The sequence below is a fragment of the Pimephales promelas genome, chromosome 2, assembly GCF_988280905.1.
Source record: "Pimephales promelas chromosome 2, fPimPro1.hap1.1, whole genome shotgun sequence".
Taxonomy (NCBI): domain Eukaryota; kingdom Metazoa; phylum Chordata; class Actinopteri; order Cypriniformes; family Leuciscidae; genus Pimephales; species Pimephales promelas.
The window spans coordinates 31,280,789-31,291,693 of NC_142770.1; positions in this window are offsets into that span (position 1 = coordinate 31,280,789).

Here is a 10,905-nt window from a genome sequence, read left to right on the forward strand (position 1 = left end):
AGTTTTTGCACGTCGTGCAGAATAACACTAAAGGCACCATATATATACTTAAAAGTGGGGTTGTTAGTTTTATCTACAGTTACAAAAATCGGTATATACATTGTACTCCTCAAGCCGTACAACTTTCTAATACATAGTCATTAGCTCGGACCAAGAGGAAGTCAGATATTTTGGTCTGAATATGGTGAGCCTCTCTCTGAGCCTACGTCCCTGTATGGCAAGCCCTTTTAACATTTAAAAGCTAAGTTTGCCTGTCCGGAATTAACATTGTAGATATCAACAAAGTCTTTCTGTCTAGTCGTTACACTTTGGATAGTTTGTATTATCATTTAAGATATCTGTAACATAATTGTGACTAGTCGAAATGACAGAGTATGGCAAGCCGTTTTAACATTTAATCATGAAAGGGCCAAAGCCTTCGGCACCGCCACCCGGGTGCCTTTAGGTAACTAAAGGAACCGGGGTTGCGGTGCCTCCGGCTTGGGCCCGCCATCGCTGCTCGCAGCTATATTTATAATAATTATTATTTTACTACCTTTTGGGCACTTTTGGGGCCCTTAACGTGCTCGAAAACTCTTGAAACTTTGCACACGGGTCAGAACCCGCGGCCATCAGAGCCGGGCTGAAGCTGGTACCTGGGCGTGGCAGGGGGGCTCGTCAGCGCCCCCTGGAACGGGGTCCGAACACTCGGTCCATAACTCAAACACGCTTGCATGTAATAATATGAAACTCGGTACACATGTTGATCTCATCGTTTCATCTATACCTCGCGCTCTTACTTTTTACCCCAGCCCAACAGGAAGTCGGCTATTGAGGTTTGTTTGTAAAACGCTCGCAATGGTATTTGAAATACTCCTCCTAGAGCTTTGATCCACATTCGACGAAACTCGGTCAGCGTGAAGTCAAGACATTGAGGATGAAAGTTTGCGAGGGGATTTTTGATATCTCGAACGGTTTGTCCGTGGCGAGGAAACGAAATCATGGCGAGAAACGTGAAACAGGAAGTGTGTTATAACTTCAGCATACATTAACTGATCTTGATGAAACTTCAGCAGTGTGCTCGCTGTAAGAGGACGATCACATGGATGTGACTATTGTGAGTAAAAGTTATAGCGCCACCAACTGGCAGCAGGAAGTGTGTCACTTTCAAAATGCTTTGAAATCACCCTTTTATTTTTACCCGATTTGCTTCAAACTTCATCTGTATAATGTAAACATACGGCAGATGTAGACCTGTGAATGGATTCTTGATATCTTTGAAACTGTTGCCGTGGCGACGCATCAAACTTTGCCCTTCTTTTAGGATGCTTTTAGGATGCTTTTGAGACCCTTAGCATGCTTCAAATTGCATGAAACTCGACAGACACATCACATTTATTAGCCAGTAGACATGTGCAAAGTTGCAGAAACGGGCGTGGTGAGGGCTCAGTAGCGCCACCTTTTGACAAAAGTGGGGTGGTTAGTTTTAACTAGAGTTACAAAAATTGGTATGTATATTGTACTCCTCGAGCCGGACAACTTTCTAATTGACACTTATTAGCTAGGACCCACAGAAACTCAGATATTTTTGTTTGAATATGGCCACTCTGAGCCTTTGGCTGGCTGGCTGGCTGTCTGTGTGTGTGTGTGTGTGCAGGGGGAGGGGGCTTAACCATTTCACTGCTGTGTGTATGACCTGCATAAAGAAAATACATTTCTCAAGCCTGGTATTTTTTAAATAAGTTTTTATTTTTATTTTTTATAAGTAAAGGCATATAACTAGTTTAATTGTAGTGAATTGACAATAGTTTTATATAATTAGTTTATTAATCAGATTAACTTGGTCAATAAACTTGGTCTGAAAATTTGGTCCATAAATCAAACACACTTGCATGTAATAATATGAAACTTGGTACACATATAGATCTCATCGTTTCATATATACTTCACACTCTTACTTTTTACCCCAGCCCAACAGGAAGTTGGCTATTTAGGGTTGTGTTTAAAACACATGCAATGTAATTTAAATTATTGCTCCTAGAGCACTGAACCAAATTCGACGAAACTCGATCAGCGTGAAGTCAAGACATTAAGGATGAAAAAGTGCCACGGGATTTTTGATATCTCGAACGGTTTGGCCGTGGCGAGGAAACGAAATTATGGCGAGAAACATGGAACAGGATGTGTGTTATAACTTCAGCATACATTAACTGATCTTGATGAAACTTCAGCAGTGTTTTCGCTGTAAGAGACCGATCACATGGATGTGACTATTGTGAGTCAAAGTTATAGCGCCACCAACTGGCAGCAGGAAGTGTGTCACTTTCAAAATGCCGTGGCAACGAAACAAACTTTAACATTATTTTTTGATGCTTTTGGGACTCTTAGCTTGCTTGAAATTGCTTGAAACTCAACAGATACATCACATTTATTAGCCAATAGACATGTGCAACTATGGCAAAAGATTAAAGTAATGTCAAAAAAGTAAACACTAAAAGCCTCATATCTTCTAAAAATGTAATTATACATCATTTGTTTCTAAATTAAATTATACAAATATTATAACTTCCCCAATTTTTCCTTTTTTTCATTTAAGAATTGTGTTTACGTTCAAAAACAGCCAGAATTGTTGTAAAATTCATAAATAATAATCTGAGTCATACGTAGTGCTATACTGCCCTCTCGTGTTCAATATCAGGTAGGCCTATTGTGTATATTCCCACCGGTTAATCAACGTGTGACTCCGCTGGGACTTGGGAGCTTTTAAATCGCTTACTTAAAACCGAAAGTCAAAATACGGATGTCCGCACAAGACATTAATGGTGTGGAGTAGAGCGAGCATTTTAAATAAATTCCTATTAAGTAGGATTGAACTAAACAGAAAGAATGTTCACTCTGTTCTGCTGGTTCCTCGCTGGTGGATCATATGATTACTTTGTCATAATCTATGACAAAAATGCTATTATAAACCATATTAATAATAGATAATACACATTGCTCTTATTTTTGAAAAATACATTCATGAAAAACAAGATAACAAAAATCATTAAAAAAAAATATAGCCATGGCTGCTATAAAGCAACATATAATTGAAAGGCAATTAATAATCTGTCATTACGTCACTGCATTATGATATTACGGCTCCAATACGGTGCAGCACAAAGCACTTATGTGCATCCCGAGCGGAGAATGATGTGCTTGAAGCCACATGAAGTTACAGCGCATTGAGTCCGTATTGAAAAGTTCAAAGCACAAAGGAAATACATATTTATGAACAGTGTATTATACATTATCTATCTATGCAATAGTTTATTGAGCCTTTTCTTTTAAAGGTTTTAAATTTCAGTTACTGTGTGCGTGAAGAACAATTATAGTGCTCTGACTCTAGTGTTGTGATCTAACCGACAGCGTCCGACACCCGGTAGAAAGTAACACGATTAAGTTACAGCAATAAAGTCCAGCAAGAAAAAGTTTCTTCATTCGAAAATATAGACCTTTAGACCTTTATCTTAAAGATCCAGTATAATAGGATTAACATTGAATCATTGAAGATCGTTTCATCATTGACTGTAACCGAATGTGACGTGCTGTTTGAATGCTGAATGGAGAATGACTGACAGGCGCAGAGAGGGAAAAGTTTGTGTTCTTGAATTTAATGACTTAAATATTAATTTCTATATCACATAATAGCTTCAGAACACTAATAATACAGTACACAAAAACTTTATGGTACTTTAGAAAGTTTTTGTGCCTTTGTGCCTAACAGAATAGTATATGCACAATATAGAATTTGAATCAGCCTCGTCAAAGATGGCAGTGTCAGAGCCGATACCGATCCTGAGTATCTAATCGGCGCACTTCTTTTCAACAGTCAAATTGAAATTGAAATTGCTTGAAACTCAACAGATACATCACATTTATTAGCCAGTAGACGTGCAAAGTTTCAGAAACGGGCAATGTGCAAGGACTAAATAGCGCCACCTTTTGACAAAAGTGGGGTTGTTAGTTTTATCTACAGTTACAAAAATCGGTATATACATTGTACTCCTCAAGCCGGACAACTTTCTAATACATAGTCATTAGCTCGGACCAAGAGGAAGTCAGATATTTTGGTTTGAATATGGTGAGCCTCTCTCTGAGCCTACGTCCCTGTATGGCAAGCCCTTTTAACATTTAAAAGCTAAGTTTGCCTGTCCGGAATTAACATTGTAGATATCAACAACGTCTTTCTGTCTATTCGTAACTACATTTTGGATAGTTTGTATTATCATTTAAGACATCTGTAACATAATTGTGACTAGTCGAAATGACAGAGTATGGCAAGCCGTTTTAACATTTAATCATAAAAGGGCCAAAGCCTTCGGCACCGCTACCCGGGTGCCTTTAGGTAACTAAAGGAACCGGGGTTGCGGTGCCACCGGCTTGGGCCCGCCATCGCTGCTCGCAGCTATATTTATTATTATTATTATTATGGCCCTTTATGTTGATTACATATATATATGAAGAGTTCAGATGCAAAAGCCTCTAAATGCCATTTGAAATTTTCTTCTAAAATGATCATTTTTATAAAGCTTTTATATTCAAGTTCAGTAATTTCACTTAAATGACAATTAATAGGTAATCCTCATTGCAATTTAACTGAAATTACTGAACTTAAATATACGAGCTTGATAAAAATGATCATTCTAGAAGAAAATTTCAAATGGCACTTAGAGGCTTTTGCATCTGAACTCTTCATATATATATACTGTATATGTTCATGTTGAAATAATAAATAATATTTGATGACATTGTCTATTTTGAGTTTTTTTTTCATGTCTTCATAAACTTTTGAGCTGCTCCAAAATAAAATTGTTTAAATGAGTATAAAGAAATACATAACTATTGCTTTAAAATTAAACATGATAATAAATATAACATTTTTACAGAATATACATTAACAGATCAAATATACAATTCATTAGATGCCAATGTGAATAAAAATGTCTGTAAGGAATCACGCAGGTAAAACCAGACTGTTTATAACATTTCTCTGAAATGAGCAATATTTATCTGAGGAAATCCCTAAAATCATATTTTTGAGTGACGTGTAAAAGTCCTTAAGTCTTGTATTTTTTTATTTTCCAAAGAAGAACGAAAAATAAATACGGTTGTGGGACAACATAGATCCTTATACATTTCACCCATTGGTACTATTCTGTTCAACAGAGTTGAGTTTGTGGCAAAAAATGGACATTCCTTGTATTATTTTTCTTCTATGCTAAAAAAAAGTATATACGGTACTTTTATCACAATAACGTGCATTTGGGAATATGGATGAAACTTGTGCTGTTGAACTTATTTAGCAACTTAACCCTCTGATGGTCTTCAAAAAAAGTAACAATTCTGGTCTTCAGGGTCTACTGCACCCCAGACAATATTATTTAATTTTGTAACAGAATAGTATTTTTTTTTTTTTAACAAATATAATTTTACTCTGTTTATTAATGTTTTTACTCAACATTTGTGTAGTTTTTGGAGGATTTATGATTTTTTTTATTATTTCTATAAATATTTATTTAAATAGGATTTTTACAAAAAACAAACAAAAAAAACAGCATTTTATGTTAAATAAACTTTATAAAAGACCCAGATTTCTAACTTTCATTCCTGGGGATACCATGGATAATTTTACAAGGTTGAATGTAAGATTTTTGCCTAATTTTTGGAAAAAACAGGTTAAAATTTGTAATAAGTCACTTTAACCACTAGATGGCTATAGAGCTCCACTAGGCCTATAAACTATTTGAATTACTGAAAGATATAGTTTCTAAAGTTGGATTCAGTTGGATTCATATTTAAATATTATAAAATCACAATTATAACAAAAATAAAATACTTTTTGTCAAAGTTTAGCATTTGTTTTTGTACTGAAAAAAACAACAGTTTTTCAATAATGTTACATTATGATTAGAATCAAACCTGAACAACATGTTACAAAGAGAAATGTTGGAGTCTTAAGATTTGATCATTTATTTCAACTGAACAGCAATAACAAATTAGCAAATAAAGCAGTAAAAATTAAATATTTGTAAAAAAAAAAGTAAATTGGGAAGAAAATCGAACAACTATGAACAATAGTTTGGAACAATAGAACAATAGTTGGTCTCATCTCTTTTATCTGTTTTATAGCCTTACAAATGTATTCCTGTCTGTGTGTGTGCACATTTTCAATGTGTCTTAGTGTTACCAATTTATTTTTGCGGTGGTTCTGCATTTTAGAGTATTTTATTTTACAAATAATAAGCGAACAGTTTTTATAGTCTGTATGCTGTATATTGTATTCCTCTATATGTGTGTGTGCATGTGTGTGAGCATGATAATTTTGGATTGTGAATGTTTTTTTGCATTGTTGGAAGTGTGCCACTTTATTTCTGTCATTTCTGTCTGTGTTCTGCGTTATTTCTGATTTTGATGATGAATTTTGTCTATTTTGAGTCCAATGATAAATAAATATTTATTTATTAATTTATAGATATTTAAAAGATATCATAAATCCTCCAAAAACTGCACAAATGTTGAGTAAAAACATTAATAAACAGTAAAATAATATTTGTATAAAAAAATAACTATTGTTCTGTTACAAAATTAAATGTTATTTTTTGGGGTCCAATGGACCCTGAAGACCACGAGTGTGACTATTTTTGTCACGCCTACATAAAAACAGATAGAATTCCATTTTATTTATTTTTATTTTTTTTTGTAGATCTAGACAGTGTTGAGAGCCGTAGGAAGTTTCATACCATTTGGAAAAAGAGAACTTTTTTTTTAATTCAAGCAAAAGTCATTTGGGGTCCAGCAGACCCCGAAGACCATCAGACATGTTAACAACACACACAAAAAAACTATATATTTCTAAGAATGCAAATAAATGTTTGAGGTTTCAAAATGAAACTGTTGGCTAAAACATTACAATCAAACACTAAACAATGGTTTGCTCTTGATGTAAAGTGCAACAATTATCGTCAGGCCTCTTGCGCCCTCTGTTGGCATTTGTTATATATAATAAACATAAGTTATTTGTAAATTTATTTCTTGATGTATATTAATAGTGTTGTTAAATAAAAAAATGTAATGAATTACTTTTAATACTTTATATGAACCAATTATGTTGCCTCATTATGTATTTAAGTCATACTAAAGGATATTGTTCACTTCAGATATATCTTTATAATGACAAAATATAAAAATAAAATAGTCGACACTGACAGTCATAGTATTGAACATTTGAACAGAAACCTACATTGTTGTGCATTTTGTGACTAAAAGTTTCTTGTTTTTATTGTGTATTTCTTGTTTTCTTGTTTTTATAAAATATATATATATATATATATATATATATATCCCCGGATGGGGGCGTGACATGGTGCGTGACGTCAGCGCGCACCCAGCGCCAGATTCAGTCATGTGATCATGAAAAAAAAAAGTCATGTGATTATGATGACGCGCAAAATTCCAAGAAATGACGTCTGTTGCTCTGTCTCTATGGCAGCGAAGAATGCGATTGACGTCACGTGCAGCAAGTATGCAGCCACTGAAATCGTCTTTTCGTCACTAAGATTCTAAATTCCTCGTCATGACGTCACAAGCAGAACTTCTATAAAAGCAGCTGTTGAAAGTCTACCATTCACTTCAATGTGGAGCGCGCGATTTCGGACGACACGCGAGGCAGGGACCGTTGGCGACCGGTGAGGCGCGTCTGGTGATGCGACAAAGTTGAGATCTGTTTAACTTTCTGCAAGTGAAGAGGGACTTTCGGAGCGGCAACCAGGATTGAAGTCAGTAGAGTGCAGTGCTGAGTTTGACCGAGGCAATTTAAACGAGAAGCTCATTTTAGCAGTCAGAAACTGTCCTATAATTTATGATATATCTCTGTGTACGTTACATACACTCGCTTTCAACCGTATTTGCCCGTTTGCTGTAGTTAAATAGCGGGGCGCTCACTGTTTCTCGTTCGGCTTTAATATTATGCTTTTATGTACTGATTCCATTTATATTTAGACTTTTCCTTCCAAAATGTTTGTTGTGGCAAGAAATCGCAGCTATTTGTTGTCTAACATAGAGTAACAGCCGTGAATGTCACTCACAATATAGTAGGCTATGAATATGTATAGTATAAATGTAATTCGGACGTTCTACATCCATCATGTTTTATACGTCATGTGATCTACCAGCAGCTTTAGTTCAGTTGCGTCGCTTCACTGCTATCCGTTAATCCTCTCCTGTGGCCTCATGGATGTAAAGTGTCCATGGAATGTGCGTGAAGCTGGAAGAAGTAGGTCATCCGGGGACTGTTTTTCGATGTTCGTAACAGACTACTCTGTTGGTGTACTGTTTTTCGCATACTATATAGCAGGCCTAGGGAAGATTGAAGAAAGATTTTGAAGATTTAAAGGAAGAAAACCCACACAGTGTCTTATAATGTGTCAGATTGCCGCACTATGAACACAACCACTCTCCACAGTGCCTAATGAAGCACCCGTCTTGAGAAACTGCTTCATATCTGCAGTGAAGACCAATAGGAGATCACCAGATAACCGGGAAGAGTTTTGCTCAGAGGGTGATAGAGGGTCTCTGTGTTGTGCTTTCTCGCGGGATAGCTGTTTTGGACGGTGCTGGGTGGTGGTGGGTGTCGTCACTCCACACCATATCTATGGGAATGACCCACGGCGTCAGGTGGTGTGGCGCCCTCACTCCCTCAGCGCCTTCGACCAGGTGAAGCACTCTTACTACAGCGAGTAGCTGCTTTATATCTCTCATGGTGAATGAAGATCAATAGTGAAGGCTTCGCTAGGTGGGTGTCGGATGGGGTCCACTTCAGCTTCTCGTGGTTGCCCGACGCGAGTCCGGGAGGGAGGCAGGACAAGCCCTTCCCTGGCTGGGGTGAGTTGGAGTGGGACAGAGATCTCAGGGGACCTAATGGCTGGAGCTGAAATTAGTTAGGTTTACGGTTTTAGTGTGGCTGGATATTGAAGATCCACCCAAAACGTTCAGAGAGTGGGAGCTCCATGCATTGTGGTCCTGTAGGTTCTGTAACGAGAGTGGAAAGGTGCTGCGGAGCAGTTGACCTGTGTGGATCAACCTTGGTGTCAACCAAAAGTCTGCACAGTTCTTCTTCTGCCGTACATCTAAAACCTTGTTTTCACTTCTTCCTCCGGTTATAATTTATTGATAAATCATTAATGACAATAATTAATAAACAGAGATTAGTCACGGCGGCGTGTGCAGCTGATGGGGGCTCGGCTTGTCCCCGTACAAAACCTGCAATCTATAAAACAGATAATGGGAAGGTGATAGTGGAGGATGAATTGTTAAACTTCATCGTGGTTAATGTATATCAGTCCGATGCTTTGCTGGGTAACGTTAAGGTCCCAAAAGATGGATTGTTGTGTCGGGATATGAACTGTAAGAATGTACAACATTGTAAGATTTATGTTCCCTGTATGTAGCTATTGTGGATAGGGCTGCAACTAACGATTATTTTGATAATCGATTAATCGGACGATTATTTTTTCGATTAATCGATTAATCGGATAAAAAATTATATTCCATTTTTTTGTTTATTATAACAAAATAAAACCCTAAAAACCACACTCTTTTGTGTGTTAAACAATCTACTTAATACAGACAACTTCATTATAAAGAGAAACAACAAATAAAATATATATATATGACCATAACCTATGACAAAAATGCTATTGTAAACTAGATTAGTGGATAACTCAGCAAAACTTAGCCTAGAAATATCACAAGTGCACAATAATTTTATAAAATCTGAACATTTAGTGAAAAAAAAAACATTCCTTAGTGGGGAACAAATAAGAGACAATAAGTGTAGCACTAACAATGGTAAAACGTACACATTCTTTGTATTGTTGTTATACATTCATGAAAAACATCGTAAAAATCAGATGCACAAGTTCAACTGTTTTAAATGTAAAGCACAGCTGTTTAGTGAGGAAGCAAAATATAATAGATAGGACAGAACAAGAAAGGCTATTAATAAGCTTTCATTGCGCAAAAGTATTATGACATGATCATGAAAGAGCTGCACAAAGTGCTTATGCTCATCGCGAGCGCTGAATGAACACGGAGTCACAGGGCGGCGCGCAGTTCTTCAGTGTCCGCCGCATTAAGCACCAAGGAAAGAGAAAGACATATTGACTGTGTATTACACCGTATCTATGCAATAGTTTATTGAGACTTTTCTTTTAACAGTTTTAAATTTCAGTTAGGCTACTGTGCACGTGAAGAACAATTACTGCGCCGACTCTATAGTGTTGTGATCTAACAGACACTCAGTAGAAAGTGATTAAGTTACAGCAATAAAAGTCTAGCAAGATAGAAAAACCATCATAGACCTTTATCTACGGATCAATTATAATAATAACATTGAATCATCTTGGAAAGAGATCATCATGTGTTAACTGTTGTAACGCGACGGGCTGTTTGAACACCGAATAGAGAATGACTGACAGCCGCAGTGGAGGGAAAAGGTTAACTTGAATTTAATGACTTAAATATACATTTCTATCTCACATTATACTATAGTATGGCTTCATAAAGTATACACGATTAACGTAGGTCACCTATTTTGGTTTCAAAACGGCGAATTTACCGAAAGGTGAATGATTTTCGTGTATGCTGCATATTGATAGCGGTTTCCTGATGCCCGCAAATTAGTTCAAACTCACGGAATCAAGAGCGCGCATGCGAGACAGAAGATAATGTGCTCCAAACCGTCCGTGTTGCGCGCGCGAGACAGGGAAGAGCGGTGAGGGAGAGAGACTGCGTGTGTGCCTCATGAAGCGCATGTAAGAAGCGCATGTTCCATGTAAACAATCCCCGTGACGTAATCAGACCAACTAATCGATAATGACATTCGTT